This window comes from Manacus candei, unplaced genomic scaffold (assembly GCF_025592945.1).
Source record: "Manacus candei isolate 608988 ecotype Guabito, Panama unplaced genomic scaffold, ASM2559294v1 h1tg000035l, whole genome shotgun sequence".
Taxonomy (NCBI): Eukaryota; Metazoa; Chordata; class Aves; order Passeriformes; family Pipridae; genus Manacus; species Manacus candei.
Window position 1 is genome coordinate 5,165,408 of NW_026138083.1, and position 14,793 is coordinate 5,180,200.

A 14,793-nucleotide genomic window follows, 5' to 3' on the forward strand; every position below is an offset into this window, starting at 1 on the left:
TGGGAGGATCAGCACACGAGTAACCCCCCTGTAGCAGAAGCGGCACCGGATCAGCAGGAATGCAAAGGGCCATTTTGTGCACCTCAAACTGGAACAGAGGAGCTCCTACAGCTTCTGCTCAACCTCACTCCTGGGGGTGCAGACGGCCAGGGAGCCCCGCGAGTGGCACGAAATCCACTCTTTGCATCAGAAACATCATCCTCACGATTCCTCAACGCTTCCAGACGCATCCTCCACCACAAGAGGTCTGTCCCCGGCAGCAGCAGCGATGCTCACAGCCATCAACACCGGCTTTCACACAGGGCAGGGGAGCTCGGCTCCCTACTGCAGCCCTAAGCAGCGCCGTTTAAAGTTTCGTGGTACAATAAAGGCAATAAATTAGGAGCAATGATTCCTTAAGTGCTGTCTGGGCAGCAGGGACCACTGAGATCTATCTCAACACAGGTACCAACTCTCCTCCTTCGTTTTGCAAATGCTAAAGCACATAAAAAATTCTAAAATGAAGGGGAAAGGTTACCGGCAGAGTGGTCTCGCTGCTGGCCCCTCTCGAGTTGGGGGTAACATTATCCTTACTGGCAATGACAGCCCATTTGATCTAACGCTGAATATTTGGGGAGAAAAAAATTCCATTGTTTCTTTATGTTAACGGAGGGCTGGTGTGTAACAAAGAGGAAGAAAGGCAGCCTGCGTGCTGCTGGCGGGTTGGTAAGAAATTCTCAAGGTCTGATCGATACCATGAAAAAAACACCTCTCCTGGTCTAAAGCTGGAGCGTTATTCAAGCACGGCAGTCACTATGCAGCTCATTTTCTTTAGCCACGATGATCTGAGACTAATGAACACATAAAGAAGAGCGGAGTCGATTGCAGGCATTCCTAACCCTTTATATGAAGGAAAAAAACCCAAACGAGCGAGCAGAGGTATAGAGGCGCATGCAGGAACATTCCCAGGCGCGTTTCCAGGAGCGGCTGCACGGCTCTCTGGGCACCTGCTACCTGGGGGAAACCCAAAAGCACATGATATTCACAGAAAGTTGGGCGCAACTTCTGGAAATAAAATGACAGAAACCAAAACGCCCTTGGGGAAAGAAAAAAAGAAAAAAAAAAAAAAGCCATTGTTGTGGGAAATCCCAGCAAAGCATTTAAAGCAAAGGGTCGCCGTAGGTGATTTCGGAGAGGAGCCCGGGAGCTCCATGAGAGGAACCCGGCAGCCCCGGCTGCCCCTGCCCAGCCTGCGCTGGCAGCGCCCGCGGCTCTGCCCGCTCCGCACAGGTGCGGACGGGGATGCCCGGGCCGTGCCTTTGTCTGCCCGGCACCGGCCGCCGCCGGCACGGACGGGCGGGCGGCCCCGCACGGCCGAGCAGCCCGGGCAGGGGCAGCCGCCGCCCGCGCCCCCCGCTCCGCTCCGCGCCCCCCGGGCGGGTCCCCGCGCCCGCCCCGCCGCTCCTACCTCGGCCGCCGCCTCACGCCGCCCCCAGCGCCATGTTCCGGCTACATCCGGGCCGCGGCTCCGCTCGCTCGGCCCCGCTCAGCCCCGCTCGGCGCGGCCGCAGGTGCCGCCGCCCGCCCCCCGAGCCGAGCCGGGCAGAGCCGGGGCGGGCGCGGCGCCGCCCCCGCGCCGGGCAGGGCCGGGCAGGGCAGGGCAGGGCCGGCAGCACCGCCCCGCCCCCGCCCGCCGCCCCGAGCTGCGGGGCCGGGCTGGGCTCTGCCGGCGGGAGGGGCGGCGGCAGCTGCGCACCTGCCCCGGCATCTGGCCGCGCTTTGTCCGTCCGCCTGTCCGCCCCCAGCATACCCTTGTTCTGCACCAGCCAAGGGACCTGCACACCCACACCCCCATTCCTGCACCGGCCAAGGGACCTGCACACCCACACCCCCATTCCTGCACCGGCCAAGGGACCTGCACACCCACACCCCCATTCCTGCACCGGCCAAGGGACCTGCACACCCAACATCTATTCCTGCACTGGCCAAAGGACCTGCACACCCAACACCCATTCCTGCACCAACCCCTGCACCTGGACACCCAACACCCCTTCCTGCACCAGCCAAGGCAGCTTCACACCCACACATCTGTTCCTGCACGAGCCTATGTACCTGGACCAATCCCTGCACCAATCCATGCACCTGGACACTCACCCACCCGTTCCTACACCAGCCAAAGCACCTGGGCACCCACACACCAATACACCAGTGCCTCCTTCCACCCAGGCATGCACCAACTTGTGCCCCCCCATGCACTTGTACACCCATATATCACCCTCCATTCCTGCCCCAGCCCATGCACCTACACATCCACACACCCACCCATGCACTCATACACCTGTATATGGCCCACCTGTGCATGCACCAGTCAGTGCTCCCATATATCCAGCCATCCACATCCAACCTTTCCTCCAACACATCCACCCACCTGTCTGCCAATCCATGCTCCCATCCGCATCTGTCCATCTACACTCCAGCTCTGCAACCATCTACCCACAGGCCCCTACATCCACCCACCCACTTCCTTCTGCACTGGGACCTCAGTCATTATATATATAAATTTATATGTATCTATTTTATAAAAACAACCATGTTGACATGTTTCATTACCAGTAGCTCTCCCCGAGCAATGGCCACATGCTAAGGAGCAAATCTGATTAAGGTAAGTGATGGAAGGAAGCAATCAGAGAAGTACAACAGCCAAACCCATGTATCCCATCTAATTTTGTTGTATTACTGCTGGCAATTTGTGGCTGCCTCTGAAAACTGCCCTAAGCCTACGTTTTTATACAATGTTCCATAAGAAAGATTAAGATTGCCTTTAATAAAGGTACATATCGGTCCTTCCACGTGCTAAATCCAGAAGGAGATGATGGTGTGTGCTCATGGATGACCATAAACCATCCCTGTCGGGAAACACCGAGCACAGACAGCAAAGGGCTTTTCAGAGGCACCTGCAGCAGAAGCTCCCTGGGAAGAAAAGACCCAAAGTCGATTTGATTGATACAGCCCTGCATGGGAGAGGAGTGATTTCATACTTAATGATGTTGAATTACACATCATTTCTAGTTTCTTTGATGCCCTTTTGCATTAGCACTCACTCTGTATGGCAGGAGCGGAGAGGATACGACAGGAACAGCTGGAAGATAAAGGTCTGCATTGGAGCTGTGTGGGGTGGCTGGGCAGAGGGAGATGCCAAGGCTCTCATGGCACTCAGCTGCTCACCTGAGGTCTAAACACGTTTCTGCACGTATGAAAAACCCTACATTAACAACAACAACAATAAAAATCCCTTGGAAATGTGCTCTTCCATTACCCATAATGTCTGCTTCTGCCTTCTTTTCTTTATGTTCCCCTCAATCATTGCTCTACCTAAGGCTGCGAGATGAAACGAGCTCCCTTTGTTCTTCACAGCACATGGTGCTGGTGTTTGCTGGGATGGCAAAGCACCTGCTCTGGCCTCAAAACCTGACCATGGCAGTGGTGGGCAGTGCCAGCACAAGAAGGAGCACTCTCCTTGCTGGGAAGGAAACTGAGCACAGAACAAACACAGTCCAAAATACAGCAGAAGGCTATTCAGAAGCCCTGGACTGTAATTTTGACCCCTTAAATGTGAAATTCAGAGGCAGGCTGGTTAAGGCAATACCCTGAGTGGGTGCCACTGTTGAAGATGCTCTGTTGCTCCTGGTTTCCATTGGCTTGCAGTGGGTTTTGCAGCCAGAAGCATCATTTGAAATCAGCAGCCACTGAAGGACATTCAGGCTTCTGGAGAAAAAACCCAAACAAACCAAATTCCTCAAAAAACCCCAAGCCATGCTAAAACTTTCCTTGCAGAAAAAAACCCACCACAACAACTTGAGTTTAAACCTCACCACAAAGCTGAAGCCTTTCCCTGGTGCATCAGACCAGAAGTAACATGTGGGATGAGGCAGCGAAGGTTTCCCTGCTCTGAGTCAGCGCGAGTGATGTGTGTCTGTAATGCAAGGTGTTGCGTGTCACATCTTGGCATGGTGCATATGGCTTCTGGCAGGGGAACAAAAAGAAATCAAGCCTTCGCTGTTTTGTCTTTAGTCTCAAGTGTGATTTGGAGGAAAGTGCCTCAGTGAGTTGGCAAAATGGGCTGGTGGCTGTGAAACTGCAGCGCCGGGAGAGAGGCACCATTGCAGGAGCAATGAGGGAGGAAGGGAGGGAGCAATAACCCCTCTGTATCCCATGGGGTGCTGGGAGAAGGGGTGGCTCAGTAACATGAACCTGCCGAGACTCACACTGAAGGGATGTAGGCACATCCATCGGCATTGGAAAATCCCATCCTGTGTATTCCCAGAGAGCCCTGGACCCTGTGTCCTTGGGGTTGAAGCCAACGAGAAACCAGGTGTCTAACTTGGACATTAGTTTCTCCCCAAAAGCCAGCTGAACTACCTGAAGGATGAACTTGACTATTTAATCCCTTCAATCTGAAAAGTAGATGTTATATAGGCACAGATGGACCCCAAAGCCCAAGGCTTTTTAAAAAAGGTTCATTTTGCTTTTGGCTTATTCTTACACACAATGGTATGAATAAGAAATATGGCCCCTCAACTCAGCGTAGCTGCCCTGAGCTAGAGTTGATGCAAATGAATGGTGGCTAAAAGGGCAAAATGTCCTTTTCCCAGAAAAATCAGAGCATAGCATTATTAATTTTTTTAACTTATCATCATTGTATGTTTAAAATTTGGTAGTTTTAATTTAAAAACTGAATCAGTGGCACTAAACACTATGGCCTAGGCTTCACTGTAATATTATAATAAATGGAAATAGACCCCTACACATTTTAAATCAAGTGAAGCCCCTGCAGTGGCTGAAGTATTTGTTGAACCAGGTGGATCAGGAGGGTCTTGAGACTCTAAATTCACTATCTACAGACCCATTTCTCCCTGGGATGCACAGAAAAATGTTCTTTCCTTCACTTCCCTCCACTTTGAGAAAACCATTAGGGATTGAAGCCAGAGAGGGAATAGGCTATTGCAGTTTCCCCCATATGAGTCTTTATAAGGACTTGGTGATTAGAAACACCCCAGCCTGCTGTCAAGAGGTTTTATTTACTGTGTTCAAAATGTCCATTTCAAATGCAGAATAAGATTTGATAACTGCATTCTCCCCCTTACCCTGTCTGTCCATCATATTTAAGATTAGTATATGATTTAAATTAGAGCACAGTAACTAATGTATGTTACTTTCTCTGCTCTGCAGTGCACCCTGACACAAATTAACATTAAAATTAGTTATGTAGTAGAGGCGTCAGTCATCAGTTTGGCACATAAAGTGAAAATTGTTAAGGAACTTCAGACTTAATATGCAGATTCTTAAATAAATATGGTAATAGCATATCCTGATCATAAGTGAAAAAACAGTACTAGGCTCCGGTGAGGAAGTATCAGTTGTTCCTTAGGAAAATAATTAAAAAGTACAAATGGAGCACAAGATTAATTTAAATAATCAATTTTGTGTTTCCTGCTAGCTGATTTAAGTCATGATGAAAATTGTTGATTAAATCCCCTCATTTAAATCAGTGCCCCTTAATGAGAATGAAAGCCTATGAACATAAGCCAATAACAGTAATAAAAGACTCTTCAGAGAAGAAATAGCTTTCACAAGAATAATTCCAGGGCTGGGAGAACACCAGCCATCCTTTGCAAAAAGAAATACATCTCACAGCCAAGCAATTCTTCTCCCCTAAGCTCTTAACCCTGTAAAAAGAGCAGGGATTGGGCAATAAGTCATAGGATATTCACAGCCACATTACGTAAGTACAACTGAACCGGTGATCCTTCCCACTGACCATCGTCGGAGAGGACGATGAAGTATTGCTGGAATAATTAAAAAGACAGGTTTGAATTCCCTAAATAATACAGATGAATGCCCTGTCCAGCTATTCATCTCGATGGCCAGCAGCCTTTTAAGGGCTGTGAGCTGCTGCACCGGGAGGATGGCTCAGGGATGCTGGGTGGAGTGTGACTGTGCTCCTGTGCAGCCCCTGGCCTCTTTCCAAAATGCTGTTGAAGGGCCACTTCTCTGCTACCAGAGCAGTTACTCTCATAACTACACCTCAGATCTCCTCCAAACTTAAGGTGTCTTTGCTTTCCTTATCGGTCAAACTCTGAGCACAAAAGCATTCATTATGAATGTACAGCAAATGTAGGAAACTGCATTTCGCTGAGGGTTGCACGTGTGTCATCAGCCCATACAGGTATTTTACGTTCTCACAGGCTCTTCCCTGTGGTCCTATAATTCACAGCACTTCCCGGTCCTCTTGACTTCAAGGCATTTGGGATTGCTCTCTGAAGAGTGTATCAGTACAGCCCCTGGCTCTCTCTCTCTATTTGCAAGGGTGACAGTAACCTCTATTTCTGTGCCGCCCAGTGCTCCTCCCACACTCCAGCTCCTGGGCTTGAGGGGTGTGGCTCCCAGGCAGATTTCTGCCCTTTTGGGGAGTGTACCAAGGTACGAAAGCTTGAAGGCACGACCTTCACTGCACCAAGATCAGTCACCAGAAGGCAGACAAAGAGAACAGATACTAAACTTCATAAAGGTCATTTTAAAGTTACTGTATATTTTTGAGACATGATTTCCATAATGCCTGGTCATTGCTACTGCCAATATCCTTATTGTTCAACGATCAAAAGATACACAGAGATTTCTAACTAGGGATAGTGTAGATTTACACAGACTTATCCTCACACACCTGTGATTCTTCCCCTTCAACTCATATTTCCAAGGGCAGAAATGGGCCCCAACCCTGCAAGGCAGAGCAAGAGATGCTCTGCAGTTTGCCTCTTCCCGGGACACTGTCTGCAGGACATGACTGCTCCAGCTCCAGGGATAACTGGCACATGCAGGGCCTTCAGTCCTGTCATGTGCCCTGAGCATGGCCCTGTCCTGCCTCAAATGAGGGCAATGTGGGACTTTATCAGGCACCAATCCCTCTTACCACCCACTGAGGCCCAGAGCCTGCAGGTCCCAGCATATTCACACTGGGCCTTGCTGTATCTTATCAGTGGGTGCTGAGCAGATACTGGTTCAGGGACTTCTTGGCCTCTATGATAAATCTATAGGTATCCATGAACACATTTATTTGCTCCTTTTCTTCCCCTAGCATTTTGCAAAAGCAGTATGACACTTTGGTGTCACGCTGCCCTGCAAATCTGCTTCCAAAAGGCTGCCTTCTTTCTTCAAAGAGCGTTTCCAGTGCTAAGCAAGATCTCTCAGAGCCCTTGACTTTGCAGCTGGCAAAGTTTACAACATGTTTACAATACCCTGCATAATTTGGCTATGAGATAATGTATGGTATAGTCCTTCAGTGGTGCACAGTGGGAAAAGAACAAGTGGAAAAAAAAAAAGGTAATGCAAAGCCAAGAAAAGCAGATGGTAGCGAGCTCTCCAAGGGGCAAGAATGAATAAATAACTGCAGATTTTTTTTTTCCTGAGGAAAAATATATTGTCAAATCAATAACACGGATTTTAGGAAATGCGAACGAGATCAAATGTGCATTTTTTCAGTATTAAACAATGGCACTTCATCAGGACCCACGGTCTGCACTGCACATGTTTGCCTAAATGAAACAGAGAGGAGTAAAAATAGCATTGCTCTGAAAAGTTCTCATTTGACCTCAGGGTTACATTCCAGTCTTCCTGGGCAGTTCTCCTATAGGTAACAAGTGAAACCTTCAGGTGTAAATCAGAGTGCCCCAGCAGTTACTGCACCGATTAGCAGCACTAGATCTTTGACAGTCTTAGTCTGTGATTCTTACAGAGCAGAACTTCTTGACAATTTGGGGAACTTTCCTGTGTCTGCTATTAGGGCCACAGGAAACTATGTTTATTTAATACATCTGTGCACGCTCCCAGAGTGACTAAAAGATACCTTCTTCCTTTTTGACCACATCAGGTCCAGCTAGAGGGGGGAAAAAGAGGCTCTTAAAAACAGCCAAGTATACAAATATCCTAATTCTCCTCCAGCAAAAGATTTTTTTTTGCCTCAAAATTTTGAGTCCCTCAGAGGAAGCCAAGCAACATATGGGATGCATGGAAGTTGCTCTCTGCAGGTCTGTCAATCCGTTTTAGCGCCGCCGTGCATCAATCCCGGCTCTGCCACGAGCGCAGCCCTCCCCGTGCAGGCACTGCCAACTGGCCCTCAGTCAGCTCCTCACCAGGGGACAAACCAGCTCCTGCCACGCTGATCCACGGGCCCAAGGAGCAAGAAGCTGCAAGGCATCAAATCTCCTGTGCTCTTGCTCTGCAGCCACGGTGCAAAAACAACCTTTGTAGCATTTCCAGTGCTCGCTCGGCCACCGGTGATGTGGTGGGCTGGGGAGCAGAAGGCAGCACAGGCTGGGAGGAGCTGCAGCCTCTGCTATCAGGCAACAACCTTGATGCAATGGCTGGGGAAGAGGGATGTGTAGAAGAGGGCTGTGTGCTCAAGCCTTCCAAGCTGGTTCCTCTGGGGATGGTGGGTTTGGGGAAAGCGCAGACTGAACCCCGCAGTTGTGATCTCGTGGTGAAGCTCCCTGAGGAGTTACACCTGCTCCAGCCCTTTGGGTAGAGGCAGCCACGGCCCCAGAGTGGAGAATGAGCAGCCATCAGATTTGGAATCCCAGAGCACCATCACACAACAATGCTTTGAAAATATCACACATGAGAAGGGGAGGCTCCCTTTTCATTTCTGCTTCTGAAGATCTGGACCCACAGGGTTGGCTGGTTGTAAAACTTAATTGCCTTTCCCCAGCATGTTAATAAATCAAAGTGGTGGGGTATTTCTTGGAAGCCAGCAGCCAGCAAAAGCAGTAGGAAGGGTCACCTTTTCCCCTTGCTGCTTTTTGGGAGGCAGTGAATACTCTGTTAATCATGCCCATGACACTGATGATAACATTTTCATTCAAGCTCCATTTTTTGTTCAGCCCATGCAAATTTGAAGAGCAGAGTCACTACCGTTGCCTTAGCTTTTATCTCTTTCTGCTCAGAGAAGAACCTGAGCTCCTTAAAACCATGTACTCCTAAGTTCTGGCCCTGATCACTTTTACTGTGCAAAAGGAAGCCTCTTCTAAAAATCCAAGTCTTTCTTAGGAAGCAATAAGCCCACAGATGAGCCTCCCAGCTGCTAAAAGCTTTTGCTCCCCACCCCGCAGGTACCAAGCACTCCTTCCTTTAACAGCAACTCCAAAAGAAAACCAGCCCCCAGGGATGCCCAGGGAGTATCCCAGAATTTACAGTGGCACAGTCAGGTCCATGTACCTGTGGGAGCTGCTGCCAAGTTGGCAGGGTCAGAGGTGGCTCTTTTCGAAATGGGACAGGTTTCAAAGGGACATGAGCTCTCTGGGAATGCCTCCAGCTCCAGGCCCGAGCTGCAAATTAAAGTCCTTGCTTTTGTTGGAACATATGGCAAAACCCCAAGTCCTACACATGTTTTAATGCCGAGAGTGACTATTAGTTCGGCATCCCACATGGCAAAGGAGCCAGGAGGAGTTTTGTCCAATGGAGAAGAGGAGTTAAAAGCAGGCAGTTTATCCCACTGCCATTTTGGCTCATCTGCATTTCTTGGTCACCTTCATGCCCCTGAGTTAGTCCAGCTCTCATCACTCTTTGCTGTCACCTGTTCCTTGACCTGAGAGTATGTGACCCTTATACTGCAAGTGACAAAAAACTGTATTGAAAGTATTTTGTTACCCAAAGCATTTTTCAGGTACAAATGATTCCTTGCAGCAAATGCTAGGTAGGTCGATACTGTAGAGTAATGTAATTCCAATCACCTGGTAGAATATTTTTCTATAGCTCCTTTATGAGTATCAGTACCCAGCCTACATTCTCTCTCTCATACTTAAGCCTCCAAAATTACACTGATCAAAGCAACCTGCATTTATAAACTGATGTGCTCCTGCATTCAAGAGATTTGCCAAGTGCTAAATATAAGGTTTCTCACTATAGTCAAAATCAAATTTAAATTCCAGCTGCCTCTCTGCTAATATGCAGCAAAGGTTTAGCAGAACAAAGCCATGTTTGTAGAATCAGACACCAAAGATGATTAAATTAAACTGAAAGGGGAATCAGTGCAAGCCTGGAATTAGTTTGCCACAGATACCAGCGTTCGGTTCCCCCCCAACAGACGGACCCACCTCGTGACCTTTAGTGATCAGAGCAAACAGGATCATGGCTTTGCCCAGCCTGCCCTCCCCTCCATCCCCACCAGTGTGTTGACTTAAAAATCAGCTTCAGCCTGCGCTGTCCAGGGCGGGGGCACTGCAGGGTGATGCTCAAATCAGCACAGCAGGTTCAGGGCTGTGATCCATCTCCTCCTTCTCAGGGGATGCTCTCCAGCAGACCAGGCACCCACTGAGACCTGAAAAACAACTCTTGGGTTTATCTTGGTGGTCTGTTTTCAAAGAAAAGGACTGCCCACTGTCTGGGAAAAGACAGTAATTCAATCAAGATGGAAAAACCAGGAAGGTGCCTGAAGTCAGCAGGTTGTGTTGGTGAGTTGGTGAGGGCAGGCAGGAGCAGGAAAGCATCCCAGAGGTGGGCAGGGGTTTACTTCCTTGGCTTTGCTAGTCTAGCTCTTTTAAAGCAGCACTAAAATTACCAGTGGAAAAACCACTTCCTCACTATGGCTATAGCAAGAGAGCTGAAGGGATTGAAAGCACGTGGCAGCAAGAGAAAGTTGTTCCTCTTCTCTTTTCCACCCTTCCCCATTAACTGTTACTCTTGGGCGTTATCTCCTCCAAGCACCCTGGATGCTGCAATTGTGCTGATGGCGACATGCAAGAGATGGAAAACAACCTGCTAAAAGCAGGATTTCTTTTGACTGTCACAGACACATGCATAGGTTTGCCAAGACACCTTGTTCTCTCCCTGCAGCCCTTCTGCTGGTACCGTTCCGGGTCTCCTCTGAGCACAGATGGACAACAGCACCAGGTTGTTTGCTGTTCTCGCCTCACTACTGTCAGTGACCTGATTTACAATCCAGACTGAGACCGCTGCTCCTATTTAGTATGTGGTACAAACCAGTGCTGCTCCTCAGAGACTTGCATGCACTCAATTTTCAACAACAGAAAGGGTTTTCACCCTTTAAGAGGTGAGGGTTAACACAGCTCCTTGGCAACATAAATTGAAAGGATAAATTGTAGGAGCAGGTATCCCGGAGCAGGTATCCCAGAGCAGTGGTACAGTCTCTAGCAAAGAAAGCCACTATCCAAATTCAATTAGACACAGCCCAGGAAGGGGGGAAAAGGGCTGACAACCCCACAGTTGTGAAGGTCTGTCAGCACAGAGCACGTGGCACCTCGGCCCAGCAGCATCCAAGTATGGGAGTGGGTCTCCTGCTCATGGAGCATCCTCTGCCAGACAATCCCTGGGGTGTTCCTCTGCTGTGCTCCATGGGTACACACGCCCACACTGTTTTGGCAGAGTAGAGTCCCCCAAGACTGGACGCTGATGGCATGAGAACAGAAATTACCCTCTGCATCAGTGTGGCTGAGCAGGTGAGGTGGCAGGGGAGGAGAAAGCACTGACCCTCAATTCAGCAAGGAATGGCAAAGGGAGGTGCAAGGATCAGATCTTTAGAGGTATTTATTTGATTCCTCTTGAAATCTGGCAATGAATGCCTTAAAGAAAATCTGGGCTGAAACAGTTTACCAGTGCAAAGTCATGCTGGAAACTGTTAGAAAACCAGGACTGCTCCCTACTCTTCTGAGTCTGTTTTGGTGACTTATGCAGAAGGGGATCAGGCTCTTGGTAGCTGTGACATTACAGAGCTTCCCTTTCCACTGCACTGTCTGTATGTACTTCACCAGTGGTGTCTCATATAGAGGATGGATTCATACACAATTAGGAGAGGGCTTTAAATGGAACCATCCACAGCCAGGAAAGCTTCATGGGGATGGCAAAGACCTGCAAGAGGAGGATCCAGAGGGTCTGAAGATCCTCTGAAAGCGAAGGTCTGTACAAAGGGGAATGATTTGACAGTAGGAGATGATCATTTTAGACTTGAAAGCTGAGGTGGCTGATGAGCCACACTTGCAAGGCTCGGGTGGAGCAGCACCAGCCCTGTCACAGGGCAGCGTGCAGAGAGGTGATCCAAAATTCCCAAAGGGAACTTTTAAAGAATGCAACCAAGAAGGCAACACCCAGCAGGGCCTGAAGCTCCAGCTCCCCAGCCCGAGGTGGGTCGACTGGCACTCGCCCATCTCTGCTGACCTCTCCACCTCTGCCAGGAGCACAGGGCATGCTCTGGGGACCATCAAGCATAGCACCATCCTTCCTCCTGACTACAGAGCATGCAGAAAAGGATGCAAGGTTTGCTGCCAGAAAATCCTGTCTGAATAAATAATGCAGTTTTAAATTTGAAGTGGTGAACCTCTTGGGGAGCTGATCCTCACTCTGTTTGAGGCAACTGCCTCCTGCCAGATAAACACACACTCGGCTGAGTTCATGTGCTGCTGCAGCAATACCTAAGGCCAGTTGGAAAAGCCAATATGGTCCATTTCTCCTGCAAGATCTCCCAGGGGGAATATGCCTTAGCCAGGCTAAACGCTCCACTTGTGCTATATCTGTATAGAAATTGCACGTTTTAAGGTTGTGTTTTGAAGGAGAAAGTGGTAGTCAGACCTTTCTGAAAAGACTGAGTTTGGCATTCTCAGAGAAAAGCAGTGCATGAGCCACAGTAAGTAACAAATGAGGGCCACGCTGCCACAAACTCTGTTTTCCAGGCTTCCCACACAAACAAGGCACCAACTATGGGTTTTCTTGCATGGCTGGAGGCCAACACACCTCCAGGCAGTAGGGGGCTGGCCCTACACCAGCTGGTTTCTGTTGACTGGCAAGCATCTCCTTCTTTTCTTCTTCTAGCTAAAGGATGACTCAGTTTGTCATGGCAGAAGCCTTTGCAGAGCAATTTTAAAGGTGGTTATAAAAAAACCAAACACACAACACCACACCCCCTGCTATCATTTGTCACCTGCCCCAGCCATGTTTTACACATTTCTCACTTGCAGGAAAACCATCCACGACTTGAGGAAATGCTCTTTTTAACGTCTTCCTTTCTGTGAGTTTTGTGTTTTCAGGTGAAAAAGTATATCTAAGACACAGGCCTGGGAAAAGGAGCTGCAGACGAGGGTGAGGACCAACCCTGGGGTTGGCAGTGCCATGCTGCCCTCTCCTGCCAGGCTCCCTAGCAGATGCTAATCCACTGTCTGTGATTACTCTCTCCAGGATCTTTAAATCCAGGCTTTAGGGATTAAGGAGTCCCCCCCTTCCCAAATGAGGGAATCCTCCCTTAATCCATTCCTGCTGGCAAAACACCAGGGAAAAAAACCAGCATTTTGTGGGGAGCAGGGTCCTGACTCTGTATTTCAAGGCCTTTTAGGAATACCACATCCAGCTGTCTGTGCTTGAGAGTCCTTCAGCACCACATCAGACTCTGGTAACAGATCACACCTTATAGCCAAAATCCCTTTCATCCTCCACTCAGTGCTGTCATGGGGTTATTTTGGGTCTCCCACTGTGGGTAGGAGCACTGTAAGCCCTTCTCAGCCTCACTGCCCTGGGTGCTCTGGGGACATTCCCTCCACAAAGGCTGCAGCATTTTGGGTTTATCACCATTGCTCAGCACCCAGTGGTTGAAGCAAATAGAACCAAGAACCGAGGAAAAGTGCCAAAACACAGCTAATCTTTAACCAGCACAAGGAAGATACAGTCTCACTTGTCCTTACTCAGCGTTCACCTCTCGGTGGCTTTCACCAGTTTTAGCCCACGTTTCAAGGCTGCCAAGGCCTGCACAAAGCAACCTTGTTTGTTTTATTTGTAATCTTTCCCCCAGCCCTCCAGTGCCCAGCTGGTTCTCTGCCCCTGCTTGCAAGAACCCCCTTCTTTCTGTGGGTGCTCTTGCCAGGTGACCTGTGGGCACCGGCACCAGCCACACTGAGCACAACCCACAGCAAGGAGCACGTCCCAGCTCCCACGCTGGCTCGTCCGCAGGGCTTTGCTCACTCTTCCCAACTTTTCACTCTATTTTTTAGTTGACAGGGCTGGCTGAAAGCCCCCCTCCCCTGCACTCTGCCTGTGCCAGCCCTGGTTTGTGGGACAGCTGATGGTGGAAAGGATAATCGACAGTGTCGCCCTCGAACTGAGAATTCACTCCCCCAGCTCCCAGAGTCACATGGCTCCAAGAAAGTCGAATTTTGTATGTAAAAGCTTAAAAAAAATATTCAAGACCTATTTAGACTGTTTACAACCCACATACGACTAATTTACACGGGGAGAAAAAAAACCTAACTCTTCATAGATCTGAAAAGAAACAACCCATCTGCCAACATCAGCTATTAAAAGCATCCTGAAATATAACCCGTTTCCATCGGTTCGAGGTCTGATTTGTCAGAGATGGACCACGACGCAGCACTTTTGCCGTCTCAGGAGCTCCCTCCAGCGTGGCGAGCGGCAGCTCCGGCTCGTCCTGCGCTCCTGGGCACTCACACCCGCAGCGGGTTTGGCCGCTGCCCTTCTCGGCCCGGGGGTGTTACAGGTGTAGAAGGCAGAGGAGGGGTCGGCGGACAGCCCAGGCCCCCCGAGCACCTTGATTTAAGGCCTCGTTAGCAGCTGCGAGCCCAGCCCTGGGGCAGAGCCCCCTCCATCTCGCTGATTGATACCCTCTTCATCTGCTGCAGAAAGGATGATTTTTCTTTTTAATCCGTTTTCGCTCTAGCGTCCTCCAGCTTAGCACGAGCTTTGCTGGGGGAAGGGAGGCTTGATTTGATTTGTGCCAGGGCAGGGAACAAAGAGGCAGAAAGCAGC

The 14,793-nt window shown here is 49.5% G+C and overlaps 1 protein-coding gene across 4 annotated transcripts in view; it reads right to left on the reverse strand.

Annotated features, from left to right (window-relative positions):
• The window catches only part of PAK5 (p21 (RAC1) activated kinase 5), a 159,814-nt gene that overhangs the window by 84,862 nt on the left and 60,159 nt on the right, over positions 1-14,793 (reverse strand). The window contains exon 1 of one of the 4 annotated variants that reach the window (XM_051792787.1): positions 1,448-1,586. The exons of the other annotated variants lie outside the window; for them this stretch is intronic. The gene's annotated coding sequence lies outside the window, so the exon portion shown is untranslated. Of the gene's footprint in view, positions 1-1,447; positions 1,587-14,793 lie in introns of those variants that run through there. 4 annotated transcript variants of the gene reach the window in all.